At 46.8% G+C, this 15,096-nt stretch overlaps 1 protein-coding gene across 1 annotated transcript in view; it reads left to right on the top strand.

Annotated features, from left to right (window-relative positions):
• Window positions 1–15,096, top strand: part of chrm3a (cholinergic receptor, muscarinic 3a) — an 86,972-nt gene that overhangs the window by 63,948 nt on the left and 7,928 nt on the right. The gene's annotated exons all lie outside the window — the stretch shown is intronic.

Genomic DNA, 15,096 nt, shown 5'->3' with positions numbered 1-15,096 from the left:
TTCCGTCACAGCTTGTGAAGCTCAACTACAAGATAACATAACAGAAAAACAGAAAGAGATATAGTGAATTATATCAGTCGAATCCAGGCCACTGTGGGATTTTCCTTCCTGCTGTATCTTTCTGAGCTCCTGCTTTTTATATGTCTAACTTCTTCTCTCTGAGCCCTTCTGTCTTTCTAGTTTTCTCCCTCTAAACACTTATAATTGAAAAGCAGGAGATAAAGTTGTTAGCCTACAGGAAGAAATTCTGTACAGAGGATTAGATAATGAGAGAGAATGTACACCAGTGGGGCTCTTCTGATTGGTATGAGTATATATATTAAAGTTTAAGGCTAAAAAAGTGGCTACAACCTTTGTATCATAGTTCTCGGAAATTACCAAGACACTGGAGTGGTTATGGTGTTTATCTTCTGCCACTAACCAGAGCACTGAGTAATATACTTGCTCTCAGCACTGTTTAAATAAGTTTAAGGGCCTCTGAGCCTCATTCTTTGGGGTTGACATCTGCAAAGATACACACAAGAGCCTAACGGTTGAGAAAAATGGTCCAGCTGATTAAAAAAGAGGAAGTTCAAAAGAGAAAACCCAGCAAACTTCATTATTGCTATTGCAGCAAGGAAGAGTTGACTTAACATTATTGTATGGCTGCACATGTACTGGGAAAAAATTTGACTTCTTTCACAGGGGTAATAAACGAATTTAACAGAAATTTAAAAACCCCATTGTTCAGCAAGGTTTTCTGCTGAACGTCAGCAGAGTTACTGATGTTTCGCTGATTTTAGTGCGTATTCTGATGAGTCCAGCAGCGGAGTATCAATAAACATTGTGATTTACACAGCAAGCACTCTGGCAAAGAGTATTTGGAATTTCACTGCAACACTGCAGGTGTAATGTCATCATGACAAATGACACTCCTCAAGTCATGCCTAATTTTTTGAAGCATACCAGAGGGTTGCTGTTCGGAAAAAGGATGATTTGTTATGTCATTGCATGCACAGTATAAGTGATTTTATACACAGTATCTAGTATCTAAGCCTTAAGATTTGGGTTTCTAGACAGTATTATAAAACACATGAAGGCACCCGAAGAAGCAAAACGAGATCAGGAAAATATCTTCTCAGATATCATTTTATTATCGCCTGAGTATGATTTTTATGGCTCAGCCACTTATATAATATTGTGTTGTGGTCTGTCTTGTGTCTCACAGTGAGGGCTCCCACTCATATTAGCTGTGTTGTAAGTGCAAAAGGAGTCAAAGAGAGTCTTTTTCCTCTCAGCATGGCTCCATACAGTACTGGAGGCTTATGAGGATCTCATCACTCTCCATCCTCATAATGTTTCTGTCAGTATGCCGGATGGGAACTATTACATCCCACAGATCATCATTCACTAGATGCAGGGCCCCCCATAAATGCTAGCAGTTTTATTGTTCAAGATATTAGTCCATATGTGCATTAGCACAGTAGCTTGCCTCATTATGCTAATTTCAGAATGTGTCTCATGTGCTACGTAGTTGGTTCTGAGAATCCGAGAAGACAAGAAGCCCTTGTTAAATTGATTATCCGACTCGAATATATTTGCTAGTCCATCACTGTTCGATCTCTGGCTTCTTTTTAAACCAACCCTATTGTTATACTTGCCACATAACACTTTTGAATACACTATTTCACGTGTCTCCCTCTTGTTGTTGGATGTTTTCTGACAGACCAATAATTGGAAGCCTCGGTGGCAAAAGCCAGCTGTCTCTGTGGCCGGTCCATCTCTTGTCTGTCACTATTAGCATTCATGGTTCATTAGCCAGCAAGCACTCAATATAAAGCATAATTGTAGGCTATAATCTTTGTTGTGACACTCGGCCAATAGCACGCAGTGAGGATGTTTCAGAGTTAAAGCTCTCAAGGTGTCTCTGTCCTCAGTATGTGAGTTTATCATATTATGGAACAACTGTAAACCTTGTATGGTGCTGTATTGTCTTTTTTGTCTTCCTTTCCCTTTTCTGACTAGAGATTGCACAGGGCCGCATACTTTTTTTATACCTAAATATAGTACAGTTTTATAACATTGACTAGTGCGTCTATAATAGATATGTGGCTTAGGACTGACGTTGCAACAGAAGCACTCTTGTTTATTTCTTTATGGTGATTTCATGTTCAGTTTTTGTTCCTTTTTTTTTTTTTTGCTTTACTGCACAGTTGCAGTCTGTGCTTATCTGGCCCATGCAGCCATCTATTACTTCTCTTGTGTCTCGTGTGACATCTTAGGCTGACTGCTTTGCAGAACTTACCAAGGACAGCTTTTTCTGCGATCATCTTCCAGGCCGCTGCTTTTAAATTTCCTTGCTTGTTTATGAATGTGTGTCTAACAGCTTCACATTTCAATTATTTATAATTTACATGGATATGCCTCTAATGCTTTTTTACACTAGCTAGAGTGAATTTGCACTTGTTTCATGTGCACCCACAACTTAAGAGGGACTTTGTATAGAATCCTCCACTGTCTAAAACTGTTTTTTTCATTTCATATACACATATACATTCATCTAACCTATTTTTTTTCTTTGACATTAAATGATGAATTTATGTAATACCTTTGTTTCTTCTTGTCACGGAGCGCTGTGCGGCAGGCAGGAGTAGGACCCAAAATGCAGGACTCACAGGCACGAGGGAATGAACTCAAAACTCAGCTTTATTCGCTGGCAGAACAGACATATAAACTAAACCAGACTGGGAAACCATAAACTAAGAACTCACAGAGAGACACACAGGGAGATCCACACAGCAAGAGGGACGACGTCACGCTGAACAGAGGGAGACGCAGACAGAAATACACAGAGGGTTAACGAGGAAAGTGGGAACACACGGGGAACACAGGTGACACTGATAATCATAACGAGACAGGGCGGGGTGAACTGAACATGACATGTACGGGCGTGAGAGTCACAAAGTAAACAGGAAGTGCACAGAGGTTCAGACAGGAGGAGAGAGAGCACGGGGAAAACACAGACATAACGGGCTGGGAAAACATGAAACAACCACAAAGGGAGACGAGGGCTCATAAATACATAGAGGGCACACAGGGGGGAAGAGAGAGCACGGGGAGAACTTAGACATAATGGGCAGGGGAAACATGGAATAAAACATAAGGAGAGACGAGGGCTCACAGATACACAGAGGGGCACACAGGGGGTAAAAGCCATGAAGGGAAAACACTTAGGGAACAACACAACAGGGCAACTCAGAAAACATGGCCTAAGCAAGGAACAAAATACAAACATACAAGGAAACTAAGAACACTGTGCCAACATGGCCCAGGACCATGACAGTACCCCCCCCTCAAGGGCTGGCTCCAGACAGCCCAAACACAGAAAAACAAAACCAAACAGAAAACAACCCAGGGCGGGCGGCGGGGGCCCAGGACGGAGGGCTCGGAACAGAAAACAAAAGAGGAGCACAGCAAACACCGGAGCCCAAGAAAACAACCCAAACACAGAGCAGTTCAGGGGGCCGACCGTGCGGAAGGCAACGGCGGCGACGAAGGAGACGACGGAGCAGTTCAGGGGGCCGACCGCGCGGAAGGCAGCGGCGGCGGCGAAGGAGACGACGGAGCAGTTCAGGGGGCCGACCGCGCGGAAGGCAGCGGCGGCGGCGAAGGAGACGGCGGAGCAGTTCAGGGGGCCGACCGCGCGGAAGGCAGCGGCGGCGGCGAAGGAGACGGCGGAGCAGTTCAGGAGGCCGACCGCGCGGAAGGCAGCGGCGGCGGCGAAGGAGACGACGGAGCAGTTCAGGGGGCCGACCGCGCGGAAGGCAGCGGCGGCCCTCCAGTCTCAGGCGTGCTGGCCATGGCCTGGTGGGCGCAGGGCCAGACGAAGCAGCTGATGCGGAGGCTGGACCAGACGAAGCAGCTGATGCGGAGGCTGGACCAGACGAAGCAGCTGATGCGGAGGCTGGACCAGACGAAGCAGCTGATGCGGAGGCTGGACCAGACGAAGCAGCTGATGAGGAGGCTGCGGCGGACGAAGGCTCTGAGGAGGCTGCGGCGGACGAAGGCTCTGAAGAGGAGGCGGCGGACGAAGGCTCTGAGGAGGCTGCGGCGGACGAAGGCTCTGAAGAGGAGGCTGCGGCGGACGAAGGCTCTGAAGAGGAGGCTGCGGCGGACGAAGGCTCTGAAGAGGAGGCTGCGGCGGACGAAGGCTCTGAAGAGGAGGCTGCGGCGGACGAAGGCTCTGAAGAGGAGGCTGCGGCGGACGAAGGCTCTGAAGAGGAGGCTGCGGCGGACGAAGGCTCTGAAGAGGAGGCTGCGGCGGACGAAGGCTCTGAAGAGGAGGCTGCGGCGGACGAAGGCTCTGAAGAGGAGGCTGCGGCGGACGAAGGCTCTGAAGAGGAGGCTGCGGCGGACGAAGGCTCTGAAGAGGAGGCTGCGGCAGACGAAGGCTCTGAAGAGGAGGCTGCGGCAGACGAAGGCTCTGAAGAGGAGGCTGCGGCAGACGAAGGCTCTGAAGAGGAGGCTGCGGCAGACGAAGGCTCTGAAGAGGAGGCTGCGGCAGACGAAGGCTCTGAAGAGGAGGCTGCGGCAGACGAAGGCTCTGAAGAGGAGGCTGCGGCAGACGAAGGCTCTGAAGAGGAGGCTGCGGCAGACGAAGGCTCTGAGGCCGGGCCAGGCGAGGTTGCAGAGGCTGAGGCCGGGCCAGGCGAGGTTGCAGAGGCTGAGGCCGGGCCAGGCGAGGTTGCAGAGGCTGAGGCCGGGCCAGGCGAGGTTGCAGAGGCTGAGGCCGGGCCAGGCGAGGTTGCAGAGGCTGAGGCCGGGCCAGGCGAGGTTGCAGAGGCTGAGGCCGGGCCAGGCGAGGTTGCAGAGGCTGAGGCCGGGCCAGGCGAGGTTGCAGAGGCTGAGGCCGGGCCAGGCGAGGTTGCAGAGGCTGAGGCCGGGCCAGGCGAGGTTGCAGAGGCTGAGGCCGGGCCAGGCGAGGTTGCAGAGGCTGAGGCCGGGCCAGGCGAGGTTGCAGAGGCTGAGGCCGGGCCAGGCGAGGTTGCAGAGGCTGAGGCCGGGCCAGGCGAGGTTGCAGAGGCTGAGGCCGGGCCAGGCGAGGTTGCAGAGGCTGAGGCCGGGCCAGGCGAGGTTGCAGAGGCTGAGGCCGGGCCAGGCGAGGTTGCAGAGGCTGAGGCCGGGCCAGGCGAGGTTGCAGAGGCTGAGGCCGGGCCAGGCGAGGTTGCAGAGGCTGAGGCCGGGCCAGGCGAGGTTGCAGGTGGCGGCTGGACAGGCTCCTCGGGCCCTCCAGCTGATGCGGCGTGAGGCTGAACGGGCCCCTCGGGCCCTCCAGCTGATGCGGCGTGAGGCTGAACGGGCCCCTCGGACCCTCCAGCGGAGACAGGAGGCTGAACGGGCCCCTCGGACCCTCCAGCGGAGACAGGAGGCTGAACGGGCCCCTCGGACCCTCCAGCGGAGACAGGAGGCTGAACGGGCCCCTCGGACCCTCCAGCGGAGACAGGAGGCTGAACGGGCCCCTCGGACCCTCCAGCGGAGACAGGAGGCTGAACGGGCCCCTCGGACCCTCCAGCGGAGACAGGAGGCTGAACGGGCCTCTCGGACCCTCCAGCGGAGACAGGAGGCTGAACGGGCCTCTCGGACCCTCCAGCGGAGACAGGAGGCTGAACGGGCCTCTCGGACCCTCCAGCGGAGACAGGAGGCTGAACGGGCCTCTCGGACCCTCCAGCGGAGACAGGAGGCTGAACGGGCCTCTCGGACCCTTCAGCGGAGACGAGGAGGTGCTGGCCGGGCTCACTGGAACCCCCAGCGGACGAGGTAGATGGCGGCGTGGGAGCCGCGGAGTCCTGGATGAGCTCATCCGAGCTTCCAGCAGGAGCTGATGTAGAGCCAGAGAGGTTTGGGACCCCTGGCTGAATGTTAAGCCGAACAGAAGACCGTATTGCTATCGGGGACTGGGCCAATGGTTCAGGTGCGAGCTGAGCTACTGGAGATGCGGATGAGAGTGGGAGCTGAGCTACTGATGGTGGTGAAGTAGATAACTGCACGGGAGACTGAACTGAGGGTGTCCGCACTGGCACAGGGGACTGAACTGATGTCTGTTGTAACGGAGGTGGTGAGAGTGGAGTAGGTGGTGGAGTTAATGACTTCACAGGGGAACGAACTAGAGGTAGTGACGGTTGTGGTGCTGGTGGTTGAGTGGGTGACTGTGCTAAAGGAGGCTGCACTGGGGACACCGGAGACTGCACTGGGGGTTGTAGTGGAGGTGTAACGGGTGAAGGAGTGGCTGAAGTGGCTGTGGGTCGGACGGCTAGTGGCTCAGCTACAGGGTATGGCAACGGCAGGGCTATGGGTTGAATGACTGGCTGAGTAGCAGCCTGAGTGGCTGGGTGTAGTGACGGTTGTGGTGGAAGAGAAACAGGTGGCAGTGTGGATGATGGAGCTAAGGGCGACTGAGTGGCAGACCAAACTGATGACTGAAGCGATGGTAGAGGTGAAAATGGAGCTTGTGGTGGAGTTAATGGCTGAGCTAACGGGGACACAGGAGACTGAACTGAGGGTGGCTGCGAGGGAGCCAACGGAGCTGTGAAGGACTGCGAGGGAGCCAACGGAGCTGTGAAGGACTGCGAGGGAGCTAACGGAGCTGTGAAGGACTGCGAGGGAGCTAACGGAGCTGTGAAGGGCTGCGAGGGAGCTAACGGAGCTGTGAAGGGCTGCGAGGGAGCTAACGGAGCTGTGAAGGGCTGCGAGGGAGCTAACGGAGCTGTGAAGGGCTGCGAGGGAGCTAACGGAGCTGTGAAGGGCTGCGAGGGAGCTAACGGAGCTGTGAAGGGCTGCGAGGGAGCCGACTGAGCTTCTGGTAGCACAACAGGTGAATTAGAAGGCTGAATGTCCGGCTGTGGGGTGGCGCGTCGGCGGCGTGAATGCCGTTTTCTTCGGGAAGCCGGAGGTGCGGTGATGGAGGAAACCGGCAACGACGGAGAGATCGCGGCCGGCTCCTCATCCTCCGACCACATTGCTGCGAGAAAAGCAGCGGGTGAGTGACAGTCAGAGTGGAGGGTGGATGGAGAGGAGTCCAGTGGCAGCAGCGTGGAAACGTTTCCTGATTGTGGCGGTCGCTGTTGCGGTATGACGAGCTCGCGAATTTGTACTGTCTCCTTGGCTTTCTGCAGGTTGGACAGTAGGCCCGAAAATCCTGAGAGCTCGTGGAGATGGGGATTCCCTTTGAGAATAGCCTCGATGGCGTTTATCCCAATGGACATGGCTTTAATGTCCGAGGCGTGGGAAACTCGCTCCCACAGGCCGAAGATGCGGGCCAAATCGCTTTCCCGGGAGGAGCCTGCTGGGTCCATGTCTGGTGACGTCGTACTGTCACGGAGCGCTGTGCGGCAGGCAGGAGTAGGACCCAAAATGCAGGACTCACAGGCACGAGGGAATGAACTCAAAACTCAGCTTTATTCGCTGGCAGAACAGACATATAAACTAAACCAGACTGGGAAACCATAAACTAAGAACTCACAGAGAGACACACAGGGAGATCCACACAGCAAGAGGGACGACGTCACGCTGAACAGAGGGAGACGCAGACAGAAATACACAGAGGGTTAACGAGGAAAGTGGGAACACACGGGGAACACAGGTGACACTGATAATCATAACGAGACAGGGCGGGGTGAACTGAACATGACATGTACGGGCGTGAGAGTCACAAAGTAAACAGGAAGTGCACAGAGGTTCAGACAGGAGGAGAGAGAGCACGGGGAAAACACAGACATAACGGGCTGGGAAAACATGAAACAACCACAAAGGGAGACGAGGGCTCATAAATACATAGAGGGCACACAGGGGGGAAGAGAGAGCACGGGGAGAACTTAGACATAATGGGCAGGGGAAACATGGAATAAAACATAAGGAGAGACGAGGGCTCACAGATACACAGAGGGGCACACAGGGGGTAAAAGCCATGAAGGGAAAACACTTAGGGAACAACACAACAGGGCAACTCAGAAAACATGGCCTAAGCAAGGAACAAAATACAAACATACAAGGAAACTAAGAACACTGTGCCAACATGGCCCAGGACCATGACACTTCTTATCAGACACTCAAAAGAGCTTTAGACAACCCACCATATTCACACATTCAAGCACACATTCATATAACCCTGTCAATGCACATTCACACAATGATGAGAAATCAGGGGCTGAAGGAGGTGATCAAACCTCTGATTGTGGAAGTGGAGGGTTAGTTACAGTATGCTGAAAAGTAAATGGACTACATTTATACTGTCTTTTCAAAAGACATACTGTGGACACAGACACATACTTTCTTAATAAGTGTATTTTGTCGTAAGTCCTTTCCTTACACATGGCTGCTATTGGGCCAACTTGAGGTTCATCATCTTGCCCACCTTGGAGATTGAATAGGGATGAACCACAGATCTTCAGATTCTCACACTCAAATGACTGCCAATTAATTTCTTTAACTGATCAAAGAATCTCTATGTGTGTGTCTGTCCTTTGCATATATCGATAAGTGTTCATCCAATGTCCTGAAAGCAAATTGTGTGGTTTTCATATTTTGGATAGAGGTTGTTTTCTCTTCCCGGTCTTTTGAGTGTTTCTCCTATTTGACTGCTGTTCTCCATTTTGTGAGTATGGGGAAGAATGACTAACAGATACAGTGAAGCAGAGAAGCAACAACAACAACAACTAAAAAAAAAAAACACTTTTCATTTTCAGTGCTATCTTTGCGAGGGCATTTATTGACACAGTGCATTCCATCCATAGCTAAACCTTAACTATGTAAACTAAGTGCTTAACCTTAAACCTTACCTAAACCTTAATGTTAACCTTGACACCAAGCTATGGTATGTAAATACAATCTCAATGATGGATTTCTTGCATGAGACACGTTTAGGGGCATTTGTAAATTGTAGGGGAAAAAAACCCAACCAAATGTACAAAACTACCCATGATGCTTGTGTGTATTTATTTGAGAGTTTTTTGTGTTTGTTTGTTGTTTTTTTTAATCAAGTCTGTCTCTCCAGATATACACATCGGGTTTGGTTTCATCTGCAAGAGGTTAACAAAGAAATAGGCTTTTGATACTGAGAGACAGCTGAGACTACTGTGACTTCCCTAGAGAATTTAAGGAATCAAATTTAAAAGCTATTTCAGGCACCAGTGCCAGGTACAGTCATGTCACCTGGGTTGATATTATTGAATGAAATAGGATACACCCACTGTCAAGTGTGTGGAAAGAAACAGGCAGAGAGGGCGGGAAGGGGTGAGGAGGCTGGGTCTGCAATGTTTAAGTGAATGAGGCAGAGGAGCAACAGAGACATGAGATTGTGTGCGTGTGTGCCTGTATGTATGTGTGTGTGTGTGTCCACATCCCTGTGAGTGTTCATGTTTGTAATACGTTTAGTGCTTTGTTAACTGTCTGTGCAAGCCTGTCTACATCCGCCAGCAGAAGTGTTTGTACTGTATTATAACCAGTCCTGTCAGCAGCACACCTCTTTGTGCCGATACAGTACTTGGATCATTTTCAAGATATCCTTGTAATCACCTTGTTGACTCAGTGGCCCCTCAAGTGTTTGAGCATTGCCAACTGACAATGCTTGTGTTTGTATGCCTATAAGTAGTTTGGTGAAAGTGAAACACAGTGAGTGATAGAGTCAACGGTTCTTTGGGTGTGCTTCTGTCATGCACGCATGTCTGCAAAGAAAGAGTGCAGATCCGTGAGTTTTGTGTGGCGTAACAAGATGCATGCAGTGCACCCTCCTTCCAAAGGCTTTCATGTGTCTGTAACAGCACTTGCACTACTTCCTCCTTTAAGCCATATACTTAACGGACATAATTATTTAATCCCATGTTGGGTTTTTTTCAACTGAAAAAGGTGATGGGTCTCTATCATCTGACATCCAGCCACCCTGAATTGGGAGCTGTCTTTTGTTCTGCCTCTGCCGCATAATATCCCACTTCTTTCCAACTTGCACTCGCTAGGAGGTGTGACTACTTAACATCTCCTTGCACATTGCAAGGCCCTTTCACCTCCCCTTCTTGTACCCCTGCACAACCCAAAATTTCTGCCTTCAGCATTTAAAGACCCCTCTCTTCCTGCTAAAGCATGTTTACATAGAGGAGAGTGTGTGCTTTTTCTCCCTCTCTGTCTCTTTCAAGTGCCTGTTCAATAGGCAGATGGTTGCACTTCCTTTTAAGGAGTGTTCGCAATAGCCTATTAGTTACATGTGTATAGCATCTGTGTAGGGTTGCACTGAAGTGCAGGCTTGAGGTGTGAGGCAGTGGGTCAGGCTTGGTATCAGCCTTGCAAAAAAACAAAGCGAGGTACTTCATAGTTTAGATTGCGGGAATTGTTAGGAGCTAGCTGTCACTGTGGCAAATTTAATGCACAAGCAAATTTTTTTCCAGTGTCCCACTCCAAAATCTTCCATAAAACTCACCCTAATTTCAGTGACGGTATCTTTACTTTTGTTTTTAAAACACACAAAAGGTATGCTTTGGCTCTCATCCAGTTTTAGATTTATGACAACAATGAAAGAAAGGTTAACTTACAGCATTCCCCCTGCAGTCATCCTGAAGCCCTTTGGTTTGACATATTCCGGAGCTGTTCTTCTACTGTCTGTAGTTTGCCTTTCTACATTGTTCCTGCCTCTTGCTTTCACATACACACATACTACGCAAGCATGTCCAAGTGTCTAAGAGTGCCATGTCTAAAGAGTTCCAGCAGCTTGTTACAGAGGCTGTCAAAAAGCAACAGAGACCCACCGCAGAGGTGAGGATGTGTGTGAAATCCCATGAGCCTGTAGCACAGGTCAGGAGCATAACAACATCCAGCCTCTCTTTCCACGTGGAGATTTTTCTCCTCACACAGATACTCTCATACAACAGCTGAGGAATATAACAACAAAAATGACTTCCTTCATTCATTTAATGCATTCAGTAAGACTGCATATCCAAACAGTTTTGGCTTTTACAATTTTGTAACCATTAGTTTCTTAAAAGGACAAAATCGACTGTGTGGTTGCTATCTACAACAACACCTTTATTTTCAGTACTTTCTAATCCTGTCTCTGTCAAAAGGATATTTTCACTAATTAGTGTCCTCTGAAACTTACAAATCAGTAAAAGAAATCACTCCTTTTTAAACTGGCTTTAGTTAAAGTTTGGGTGGTTTGATCACAAAAATGACGGGTCAGATAAGGGAAATATCATAATTTCTAGTGAAGTTCGTATTGAGGCAGTTTCCTTATTATTTCTGCATATTTGCACAATATAAGATGTAAAGCATCAAGAACATACTGTATGTAGCCTGTCTTTTTTGATTGACACCACCCACAGTTTTTCACTGGTTTCACAAGGAACAAGTAGCCCACGGATCTTCTTATCAGTCAGACTTTCTAAGCCATGTTTAACACTGAGTGATTGATTTTTCAACCAGCCCCAACTGGTCACTGCTGATGGCCACACCTCTGTGAACCTGGTTTTGTCAGAGGTTTCTTTCTGTTAAAAGGGAGTTTTTCCTTTCCACTGTCGCTAAAGTGCTTGCTCATACAGCATCATCTGATTTTTAGGGGTTTCCCAGGGGTTTTTGTTGGGTCTTTACTTTAATATAGAAACCGTCTTGAGGCATTTGTTGTGATTTGACACTATATAAATAAGATTGAATTGAATATCCTGTTATAATGGCACTATGCAAAACCACTCACACAATTATTTCACTTCCTCACGTTATTATTTTATCAGGATAAGCTCCTGTCAAACTGCAATCTGTTTATGGCTTGTGGTGCCAGTGTAAGCAGAACTCAGACACTGTTGTGCAGTAATCTGGATTTCGGCAAAAAAACCCAACAACAACAAAAAAACACCTCAATAAAAGCAGATCTCCTGGCTGCCCACAGTCATAAAGGAGACTAAACAAGGTTAGGGCAGAACAATTATGCTGAGCTGCTTCCTGGTGTTAGGAAACTGACAGGATTTCTTCAGTTGTACAGACACTCCTGGTTTTCTGTTATGCAGTCAGGAGTTTACACTGATAACATTAGTATTTACATTTTTCACTTGAAGAGCAAGATTTGCACTTAATGACTAAAATGCTTAGACTTCTGCTAATGTACAAACAATTATTCAATTAAAAACTCTCTTCCTTCTATGGGCTGGGCTACATGCTGGAAAATGTGCAATATAAGTAGACTCAAGAGTGCTTTGCTCAGCTAGAACCTGATGTACTCTGGTGCTTTTTAGCTACGATCAGGAGTTTTAGGATAACAAAGCGGTCCTACGCATGGAAATGCTTGTCTGCTGCGCTGACACTTTGGTCCAGACTGAAACATATATCACCATTAAGTGGTTTGCCATTAAAGTTTCTACAAATGTCTTTGTGCAAATGGCTGCACAAAGACATTTTACAAATATTATATGCTGTTTTTAAACACATAAAAATATAAAGACAATACATCCAAAGGTGAAATAATTTGATGGAAAACATTTAAAAAAAACTTGAAGCAGAGACCTGTTAACTCTTCTTTTGATAGCACAGTTGTAGTTTTAGGGCAACATGTTGCTTACTTTATCTTAGATACCTGGTTTACATGGTTTGGCATTATCTTACTGAAAAATGTGATGCTTTTCCTGCAAAATAGGTATTTGCTCCAAAACGTAAACATACACAACATCTATAAATTGAAAAAGGGTCTATACAAAATTTTACATTGTCAGACCACTTGGCAGTATTTCACCTTTTTTTCGATCTATCTTAATGAGCCTGAGCTTAGAGAAAGGTTCTTTGTGTATTTCTCCTTACATGGTAGAGGTTTAACCTGCATTTATTAAACTAATGAAGTGTTTTCACAAACTGGGATTTTTAGAAGCTTCACTCAGCCCATGAATGCCCACGATATGATGTCCAGATATGTCTCCCAAAGTAAAATGTAGCACATGTAACCTAAATAACTGATACTATTGAAAGGGTCTGGTAATCCTTCAATAAACTCTACATTCATTTTCATCCTTTTTAATTTATCTTATCTCCCCTGCACATTCATAATGTTTGCTACTCGGGTGCGAGGAATCTCTCACATGTGATAAGGAATGAATAGCTGGCCGCTTATGAGAGGGATATTTCTTGTCGTAAAAGATTTACAGTATAAACAGTGTTTCTTGTCACGTGCCTCCAATAAATTACAGAAACATTTGTGAAATCGAACGTGTCCTTATCTGACTCACAGCTCCTGAGAAAAGGCACACAGCGCTGGCAGAGTGTCTGACACTCTCATAGTAAATAATGTGCATAATATTATTAAATCCAGAAACACATATTTGCTTTAAAAAACAGCTGGAGGGATCAACATGTCTGAGATACTCAAAAGATATTAGCAGCCTAGAAGCTGGGAGGCTTTGTCAGTCAGCAGTTTCATATATCTTAACAAACAAAGCACACAAGCAGTAGGAAATATTCACTGATGCTGAGGTCAATAAGAGGTAACTGCATTTTCTTTTGTCACTAAATCTAAATCCTTGTCAACAGATTTACTGAGATGTACAGATTTAAAGCACTTAAAGTAAATATATTTTTTTGGGGTGTGAGTATTGTGAGAAGTCTCCAGACTACAGCTCCAAGGTATCACAAGGTGAAGGTGGTGTGTCATGGTGAAGGAAAAACCATGCCCGATTAAAATCAGGTAGGGCAGAACCTGTGGAGGAGGATGTGTAATTTGTTGCTGAAACTGTACCTGTCCACAGGTACAGTTTCAGCAACAGTTCGAAGCTATTTAACAGATTAAAGATATGCCAGACTAAAAATCTGTGAACTTCAGAGTTGACTTGAGAGTATTGCTCATGGACTCCCAGCAAGTCTGTTTGTTGCCAAGGAAGCACTAAATGCTTCTTTTTGTCAGCAGTGAGTACCTGACAGATGGCCTTGCGCTGTTTCTCAACCCTAGCCACCATCTTCTGGCAGCAACCCCCTGCTCTCCAGCTTGTGATGGCTTTAGCTCATCCTGTGCCACCACAACATCCCTTTTCAGGAGGAACAAGGCCAGTTTCCACTGTTGTTCCATGCCAAAACACAATTATATATAAATAAAATAATACAATTATATTGTTATTTTCTATTTAGCTTAGTACAGTTACTCAATTTAACAGGAAACATGCCATTTACTATCACAAAAACATTCTGTGTGATTTATTAGTGTCTGTTATGTCTGAATGTATTAAATTAAGTTTTTTACATCAAGCCTTGGCTTAATACTTTTCATGAACAACGGTGCTATTGAGCTTTGTTTGAAATTATAATTAATAGATGACTGTCTTTCTTAAAAACTAAGAAAGTAAATGGTTCCCCTATAATGTCGTTGGAAAATTGGGTGTTTATGTCAGAGTGCCTCTGATGTTTCACCATATCTGAGGTGGTGAAGAATAACAGACTTGTGCTTTGTATACAGCGAAAGTAACTTCATGTGTGGAAAAAAATGCTTCAGGTTCACTTTTAGAGATATATGGAGCACTCGTATTTAATTGTGCTGCATGGCACAATATCCTTGCAGAGGTGAGCGTATTCCCAAGTTATCTGATTACTACTTGGGTTACCAAAAGTCAGAGTCTTTTGTGGGTTGTATGACTCATACTGTAAATGTTGTTCACAATATCTCCAAGGAAACCATTGATCTCTATAGGTATGTAAGACCATTACATGTTTCCCATATGTGGTAGTGACTGTGAGCATCTCAGTGTGACTCATCAAGCTGAGATTTGGTCTACACATGCACAGTAGAGCAAACTATAGACCATAGTAACTACAGACTGCATTGTAGAGCTAACTTTTTTTTTGTCAATGCCAAAACATTTAGAATTTTGGCATATGTTTGAGATGCTCCTTTCTTTAATTCTAATTTTAGGAAATGGAGCTGTGAATTGTTATTGTTAGGTGAAGCAATATCAAGTGTAAAATACTATATTTGTGTGACAATATTCTAGTCTTTATTCACAAGTTTACTGCACCATATACGATAGTTAAAATTCACAGAGCAGTTAGTTTTTGGACACTACTTACCATCATGTTCTCGTTATGTAATATCTCACAATCCCACTTTGTGGG

The sequence above is a fragment of the Astatotilapia calliptera genome, chromosome 13 (assembly GCF_964374335.1).
Source record: "Astatotilapia calliptera chromosome 13, fAstCal68.1, whole genome shotgun sequence".
Lineage (NCBI taxonomy): Eukaryota > Metazoa > Chordata > Actinopteri > Cichliformes > Cichlidae > Astatotilapia > Astatotilapia calliptera.
The sequence above is the reverse complement of the archived record's forward strand: the minus strand, read 5'-3'. Positions and strand labels throughout refer to the sequence as shown.